General features: G+C 40.3%; 1 pseudogene; it reads right to left on the reverse strand.

The window, feature by feature from the left end:
- Positions 1 to 995: 995 nt before the first annotated feature.
- LOC136979318 (double-stranded RNA-binding protein Staufen homolog) lies at positions 996 to 8893 on the reverse strand (annotated as a pseudogene).
- Between the last annotated feature and the right edge of the window lie 356 nt (positions 8894 to 9249).

The raw sequence follows: 9249 nt of genomic DNA on the forward strand, positions 1-9249 counted from the left end.
GTTGTATTAAGAGAATAAAAATTTCTATCTGCCCATTTTTTGCCAATATTTGAGGATTTAGGTACTTCCCAACTTTTCAATGTCAAATGATGGAACTATTTTATGTTATATATTGTCTCGGTTAAGTTTAAAAAATTAAATTTCCTCTCTTGTATTATATCGTACTTTTTATATAAATTAAATAAAATTTCATATACCTTACTACTACTACTATAAAAGTTTAGAAGGCCGTACCTATGGCTTAGCCTTAGAAGAGAAGTGAGAAGAGGAAGAGAGGGAGGAGGGAAGATGGGGCAAGGATGATAGAAAAGTGTGAAGAGAGGGCCGTGAGCGGTAAGTACCGGGCAAAGATAAGTAATGCCAAGATAAGCTTTTACAAAACGTGGGCCTAGGCCCACAGAGAACAGTGTGGGTGCTCCAAATTGGAGGTGACAGATGAAACCCGACAATTACAGTACACTTAACTAAAACAAGAACAAAATGCTCCTTCAAAGGAGAGGTAGCACACAAACACCAACTCGGAGTGGACAAAGAACACAACGAAGCAAACGCCGTTACATGGAATTCCGAGTAAAGCACGGGTGGCAAATGAACATAAACTGATGAACCACTGTCTTGGGGGACCCTGAGTACCATGTAGGACTTACTACAGGTTCAGGGGTACAAGAAAGGTCGCGTGATGGATAACCCTCCAGATGAGAACATAACATCCCCAATGTGGGGAAACAGAGCCCGATAGTGAAGAGGCGCCCGACAGAACACTCGGTCCCGATGAACCGAACACAATGAGATAGCCTTTAAAAAGCCGAATGGAGGTGCAAAGACGAACACCCGGTGAGAGCCCCAGGGCTCGACATAACAGAACAATACCACGACAATACACGAAAAGCAAGCATTTGCTACAACCTTTGCTGACAAGTTCCCATCTTGGGAAGGTCCTGGGTGCCGTATGGGACTTACAACCGGCACAGGATTACAAAAAGCCACGTGTAGATCTATGTGGCAGGATCAGAGGAGGGACGCCTACTAAAGCGCTGGTTAGTACTAGGATGAAAGTTCGGAGATCGTATTATTTTATTCACTACTTCTTGTTTTTGAATAGGACCACCTGGGGCTCGATTTGATCCTGTTCCAGCCACAGATGTGAATCCCTGCACGCCACTCTGATCAGTTGTTAAACCTGTAGTATCAGGCATTAACAATAGTCCAGGCGCTAACTGGCGTCCCAATTTATCTTCCCCAACTAATTTTTCTCCTTCATGATCCAGAAAAGTCACCTTACGTCCTTACTCAGATTCTTGGCCTTGCAGAACATGACAACCATCTAGACCTGATGACTTAATTGCTGGTTTGCAAGGTTGAGGTCGAGAGTAACCCATTAACTGTAGCATGGATTCAGCAGCATTTCGTTTTGCAGTCTTTTTATTGGATACAGTACCATTACTAGACAGTTCACCCAAGGAACACTGCATGATGAATTCTCTTTGTCTTGGTTCTCCTCTTTCAACAATAACTGTGTAAATTGGTTCACATTCTTTTTTAGCTTGCTGGATTTGGATCAGACGACTGATGGGATTTATACTTTGGCCATATTGGGGATTAGCCTTTTGTTCTTTATTACATTCAGTATAGGCAATGCTCAAACTGGACAATTTTCTGTCTGATTTCTTAAGTTTTTGTTCTTTTTTTTCATAACTGGTTTTTTCTTAACTTTTTGTTGGACAGGAGGTAATGAAGGTAGTTTCTTTAATTCCTCTAACATTCTTTCAGCTGCATGTTTTTTACATACTTTTTTCCCATTTCCTTCTCCCTCTGTGATTATATCCCCAACTGTACATCTAGTTATAAATGTACGCATATGTGGAGGCCCACTTTCCCTAATCACTTCAAAATTAACAGGTAACACTCGTTTAAGAGCAATTTCATGAACTAGACTTATTGGGGGTTTTAAATTAGCACTGGCATCAATTACAGGTGTATCTCCGTTTGTTTTTATTGTTTCATTGCGTTTCTTAACATGGTCAGGCAAAGGAAGGGAACGAAGAATCCTTAAAGCTTCTTCTACAGCAGCATGTCTGGCTGCTTGTGAAGTATGTCCTTTTCCAAAAAACTGACGGTTACCAACTTTTAATGAAACATAGTATGTAGGTGGTAATTTGGGATAATGATAACGTTGATGATACATCCCTCTGAAATTTAGACTTGGGATATATTGAGGTCTTTGAGGTTCTATCACTTGATACACAGCAGGTTCTCCTCTTTTCATTGCTAGAGCATTAAGTTCAATTGTTTACGACGAAAATGGACTGTATACAAGCACACACAATAATTGCACTATTAAAACAACTTTATTACTCACAACAATCCAAAACACTGCGATAATACTGCCCGGACTCCTCTCGAATCCGTTCCACAGCCAAGATGGCGTCCACGCTCTCAGGAACAACCAAAAAACGCGCGAAACGAAAGCGCCCTCTCACAACATTAAAGTTTTCCAACAAAAAATAAAAAATAATTTAAACATTACTTTAAACATTACCCCCAGCCTTGACACCTGCAAGGTATCAATTACCGGTAGCTGGAGCGAACAGACAATCATTCGAATCTTAAATATTACTTAATTATTACTGGGTAGTGGACACAATTTTGTAACTGGTCTTATTAGCTTTCCAGTCGACGTGAATACAGTAACAACTCTTACGCGACCATCACTACCAGGATGGGTCTGTATAACACGGCCAATTTTCCATTGGTTTGGAGGAAGTTGTTCATTTTTTAGTAACACAAGGTCACCAATTTCCAAATTCGGTGAGGAACGATACCATTTACGACGTTGTTGGAGAGTTGTCAAATACTCTGCATTCCACCGTTTCCAGAAGTGTGAAACTGTTTGTTGTACTAGAGTCCAACGTTTCAGTCTAGGGAGAGCTATATCACTCAAATCAGATTCTGGAATAGCAATCAAGGGTGCACCTATTAAAAAATGACCAGGGGTTAATACCTGCAAGTCATTGGGATCGCTTGACATTGGACAAAGGGGACGAGAGTTTAAGCATGCTTCCACCTGTGTTAACAACGTTACAAACTCTTCGTACGTTAACAATGTAGATCCTATAACTCTCTTCAAATGGAACTTCATTGATTTTACGGCAGATTCCCAAATTCCTCCAAAATGTGGGGCGGCTGGTGGATTAAAAATCCAGGTTATACCTTCACTAGCGATGAAATGAGCCAATTCACTACTCTTGTCGATAAGTGACACATTTTTATAAACTTCTTTCAGTTCTTTACCCGCCCTTTTGAAGTTGGAAGCACAGTCACTCACCATTTTAACTGGTTTTCCTCGACGCGCAATAAATCTCTTCAGCGCAGCTAAAAATGTTGGTGTAGATAGGTCACTAACCAACTCAAGGTGTACAGCCTTTGTGGAAAAACATACAAATATAGAAACATAGCACTTTGACGATCGAACACCCCTTCCACCTCGTAACTTAAACAAATAAGGACCAGCATAATCTAATCCAGTAATAGTGAAGGGCCGACTGGGTTGCACTCTAGGGGCTGGTAAATCACCCATTAACTGAGAGGCAGTTCTTCCCCTGGTTCTTACACAGGTAACACACTTATGTATAACATTACGAACTACACTTCTTCCGGACAATATCCAAAACTGCATTCTAAGAATACTCAAAAGCAACTCTTGGCTAGCATGTAGGTAAACTATGTGATAGTACGTTATAATAAGATTCGTGACATGACTCTTAGAGGGAAGCAAGACTGGATATCGTCGTGTTTCAGGAAGATTGGCATTCTTTATCCGACCTCCCACGCGGATAACACCTACAGCATCCAAGAAGGGAGTCAACTGAATTATTCCACTGTGAACACTTATCTCCTTGCCTAACCTTAAACAAGACATCTCCTCCCTAAAATATGATTGTTGTACAGACTTAATTATTGACATAATAGCTGTCTTTACTTCACTAGTAGTTAGAAAACCATGTAAACGGTTTTCTGGAGGGTTACGGCAATTATGCAGGAACCTCAAACATAATGATACGACGCGATATAATCTGGACCATGAAGAAAACCTTTTAAATATCCCATCTTCTTCAACTTCACAAGTAGCCGTCGTGTATGTCTTCTTCTCCTCAAGGTATATCTTCTCATCATCATCAACAGATTTTTCAGGTTCAGACCAAAGTTCAGGATTAATCTGTCTTAACCAATCTGGTCCCTGGAACCAAATCTCACAGTTAACTAACTCAGAAGGAAGAAATCCTCTTGTCGCACAGTCCGCAGGATTATGACTTCCACCAACGTGTCTCCACTTCACGGTAGGAATTGCGTTCTGAATTTTTTCGACTCTATTGGCAACAAACGGTACCCAACGATAAGACTCAGATGAAATCCAAGCCAATACAACGGTGGAATCCGACCATGCAAATATGTGACGTATGGGAACATCAAGATACTTCAATACTGTTTGCAATAAATTAGCCAATAGGACAGCAGCACAAAGTTCCAACCTGGGAAGAGATTGTACCTTAAGAGGAGCAACCTTGGTTTTGGATGTCAGTAAAGTGACCTTTACGTCACAATTAGTTGACATTGTTCTTGTATAGACTACAGCACAGTAAGCCTTCTCTGAGGCATCGCAGAATGCATGGATATCAAGGACGTTTAACCTTGGAAGTGAAACAAACCTCGGAATCTTTAAGTTCCCAAGAAGGGTTAACTCATTTCGAAATAACTTCCACTTATGCTCCACTTCAGCAGTGATGGGCTCATCCCATGAAAGTTGACACTTCCACAACTCTTGAATCAGAATCTTTGCATATACAACACATGGAGCAAGCCAGCCCAAGGGATCAAAGATTTTTGCTAAATCCGAAAGGATTTCTCTTTTAGTATAACCTGCTTGCTCATCTGAATATGGAATAAAAAATCTGAAACAATCCTCCCGAGGAATCCAGTTGATTCCTAAGATCTTGATTCCATTATCCTCTTGAAGCTTTACAGACTCAGAAGAGTCTCTTAATTCCTTAGGTATCTTCTCTAGTACCGATGGGTCATTTGAAGTCCACTTGCGTAACACAAATCCTCCTTTAGTCATCAGGGCCGTTAATTGGTCGACCAGCAACTGACACTCCTCGGTGCTTTGTGCACCTGATAACAGATCATCTACATAAAAATCTCTTATAATAGCCTTAGAAGCAAGGGGAAAATTGTCTCCCTCGTCATCCGCAAGTTGATGAAGCGTCCTTGTAGCCAGAAAGGGTGCGGGTGTTGTGCCGTAGGTAACTGTAACAAGTCTATATTCATGAATTGGATCACTAGCATCATTTCTCCAAAATACTCTCTGAAAATCTCTATCCTTTTCGTTAATCAATATTTGTCTAAACATTTTCATTATATCAGCAGTAATGACGATGGGAAAGGTTCTAAACCTCATCAAAATTGGGAATAACTCTTGTTGAATCCTAGGACCAACCATTAAAATGTCATTCAATGACACGCCTGAAGAAGATTTCGTCGATGCATTAAAGACCACACGTAACTTCGTTGTTGTGCTAGATTCCTTCATAACTGGATGATGCGGAATATAATAGGAAATACCGCTTGATCCTGACTGATCAACTAATTCCATATGGCCTAGCTCTATGTATTCTCGCATGAACTCCTTATACAACTCATATGTTTCTGGTGTTCGACTGAGCTTATACTCTAAAGCCTTAAATCGTTGTAACACCAACTCCTTAGTATAGCCCAAACACGAGGGGTTCTGTTTAAAGGGAAGTCTCACAACATAACGTCCACTCTTATCCCGGTAATGAGTATCTCGAAAATGATCTTCACATTCTTGGTCCAACTTAGACATTCGCCTTGCCTCCGGGACAGAGTCCAATGCCCAAAATTTCTCAACTAACTCCTTAGTGGTCAATTGAATATTATTCACAGAGAATATAGGTTGATTGATGGTATGGAGAAAGGCAGTTCCCGCAATAATCCAGCCGAGTTTGGTGCAAACAGCAAACGGCAGTGTCTCCTTTCTCCGTATTATATCTCCCTTTAGCATTGTAAAGAAAACATTAACACCCAATAGAATGTCAACTGGTCTTGTTTCAAAAAAGAATGGGTCGGCCAGAACTAGGTCATTAAAATTGTTCAGAAGATGTGGAGGGAGAGGTACATTAGGAACATCCGACGTTATTTTTTTAATCACGAATGCTTTTGTACTAAATTTCAAATCTGAACTAAAATGGGGGGTAAAGGTCAACTCTATTTCACCAGAAGTCACAGCATGAAAAGATCCCAAGCAAGAAATCCGAACATTAGCACTGTTTTTCGTCAAACACAGTCTATTGATACAGTCTTCTGTTATAAAGGATGCCTCAGAACCGCTATCCAGTAAAGCTCGACAAGTTACGAAATTTCCAGATGAGTCGCTTACCTTGACTAGAGCAGTACAAAGTAAGACCTGTTTAGTTCCTTTAAGACCTACTCCGATAGTACTCGAAGGATCAAAAAGTCCAGCACAAGTAGTGGTAGTTGGACTCGATAAATCATATGGCGTCGTTTGGGAGGGAGGAGCATCAGTCAAGGGTGGACCAAATGCCTTCCCAGAATTCAGAGTTGAAGACACTTCAGAGTCTCTACTGATATGTAACATGGTATGATGTAATTTACCACATAGTCTGCATCTACTTAAGCTCATGCAGGTTTTAGCTTGGTGTCGAGCAGTAAGGCAATTAAAGCATAGTCTATTCCTTTTAACTACATCTATCCTCTTCTGAGTGCTCATCTGTGTGAACCTTGAACATTTCGATAAGGAGTGCTCATTCTTACAAAGAAAGCAAGTATTACTACCAGATACCAATGATGTCACTTTGGGATACGAACCACTTCTCGGTTCCTTAGGTGGCAACTTAATAACTTGAAGGGTTCTCGCATGATCCTTCAAGAAGGTAAGCAAGGTCTCTAGCGTGCCCAGCTCATCCTTCTTTAAGGTACGTTCCCACCAACTCCTAGTATTTTTATCGAATTTTTCCGTAATTAAATAAACTATTAGCACTTCAGAAAACCCGGTAATATCCTGGTCAAGCACACTCAACGATCGGACGCATTCATTTGTAATATCCACAGCTTGTAATATAGACTGAGATGAATCAGTGATACTCGGAATGGTTATTAATTTCTTGATCAAAGCATTTACCAGCTCACGTTTATTAGAAAACCGCTCGCGTAAGAGCTCCATTGCAGTTTCATAGTTAGAATCCAATATCGGAAGTGACTGTATAATTTTCAAAGCATAACCTCTACAAGATGATTTTAAATATTGTAATTTCTGACAATTCGACAGATTAGAATTATTGTCCACACTAGCCTTAAACAGGTCATGGAACGATAACCAGTCCTCAACATTTCCACTAAAGGTCGGAAGAGACAATTTCGGAAGTCTTACATCCGGTACCTGTGATTTTAAACTATCGGCATCACTTGTGGAATTAACTCGTTGTTTAGAGTTCTTCCGTTCTACCGTTAACCAAAGTTCGTCAATAGTCTCTTCAATAGATTGCTGTTCCTCTATATACATTTCAATTTCCTTATCGTTACATTGCGAAAAGACCTCGTGAAATACGTCATGTAATTCAACCCTAAGTTTCTTAATTTTAGTTTGGAACAGTTCTATTTGGGTATCGTCTGCGACCTCAACACCAGCACTTATCCTTTCCCTAAGCTTGGTAGTGTTGGACTTAAGGACTTTCTTTTTGGTCAACGCACACTTAAGACCCTCCATAACACCGGGTAATAATAAAAGGTCAACTCACTTGCTCGAGCGATTTAATCCTATCTCTGCGGAGTTAATCCAGAAAAGGGGAGTACCAATACTCGAAGGAGAAAGTTTCCAAAGTTTCCAATCCAGCAGAATATGCTACACGTCCATTACAGTATCCGCTGCACTCCGTTACAATCCGTTGCGATCCGTTGCCATCCGCCTCGACGGACCAAATGTTTACGACGAAAATGGACTGTATACAAGCACACACAATAATTGCACTATTAAAACAACTTTATTACTCACAACAATCCAAAACACTGCGATAATACTGCCCGGACTCCTCTCGAATCCGTTCCACAGCCAAGATGGCGTCCACGCTCTCAGGAACAACCAAAAAACGCGCGAAACGAAAGCGCCCTCTCACAACATTAAAGTTTTCCAACAAAAAATAAAAAATAATTTAAACATTACTTTAAACAGTATGTTAACACAGTTCTTGGTGTTATAGGATCTAATGCCTTCCTTTGATTTTTTGGAGGTGGATGTTTTAATGCTGTTTGTTCAAGGGCAATATTTGCAGCTGCCTGCTGAGCTTTTTTTATACTCGGTCCTGAGGCTGTGTATTCTTCTTTGTCCAACTTCAGCACAACCGTAAACGTCTTCTTATGGGGAGGGCCCGACTCATCCACCAGGTGGTACTGATGCTGGACTTTATTGTAACGAGCTAATTCATTGATCAAGCACATGGGGGTTTTCTCTTTTGTGTTTGCCACGGTCACGGTGGACTGGTTACTGCCGCCACCAGCAGAGAGGGCTGTGCTGCTGGGGGCAGTGCCCGAATTGGGAGTTTGATTCTGAGGAGTTATTGTAGCAGATAGACCTGACCCAGGTACTCCACTAAGTGGGGGACCCTGCAATGTTAAAGTGCAGTCTCCCATACCTCCCACAGATGGGGCATGACCAGGGACATGTCCTGGAGTGGGCATAGTAGAAGTTGGACCAGTAGCTCCTGCCTGTGGTAAAGTCACTCCAACTATCATGCTGCTGCCTGGATTTTATACTAATGCTTTGTGGAGGCAGCAACGCTGTAGTCATAGTGTTTGGATTCATGATTAAAACCTACATATATAAAATATTAGATATATTGTATAAATATTGTAATTTTTTCATATATTTTCATTTACTAATGTACTTTCGTTTAATTAATCGCCACCGCACAATGGCAAACAAGAAAGAAAATTTTAATTTTTAGGTTCCTCTTCTTCTATTAAGCGGCCTGCATGTTGGTGTCTGCACCCAAGATGATAAATAATAAAAGGCTCATTTTATAAATATTAATTTATATTTATAAAATTTAATAATATTTATTAATTTATAATTAATATCATTTTATTAATATTATTAGTCTTGTTTTCTTAGAATTAAAACCAATTCTTATTGCTTATTCTATAGAGATTTAGCATGTG

This window comes from Centruroides vittatus, unplaced genomic scaffold (assembly GCF_030686945.1).
Source record: "Centruroides vittatus isolate TY-2023 unplaced genomic scaffold, ASM3068694v2 contig_602, whole genome shotgun sequence".
Taxonomy (NCBI): Eukaryota; Metazoa; Arthropoda; class Arachnida; order Scorpiones; family Buthidae; genus Centruroides; species Centruroides vittatus.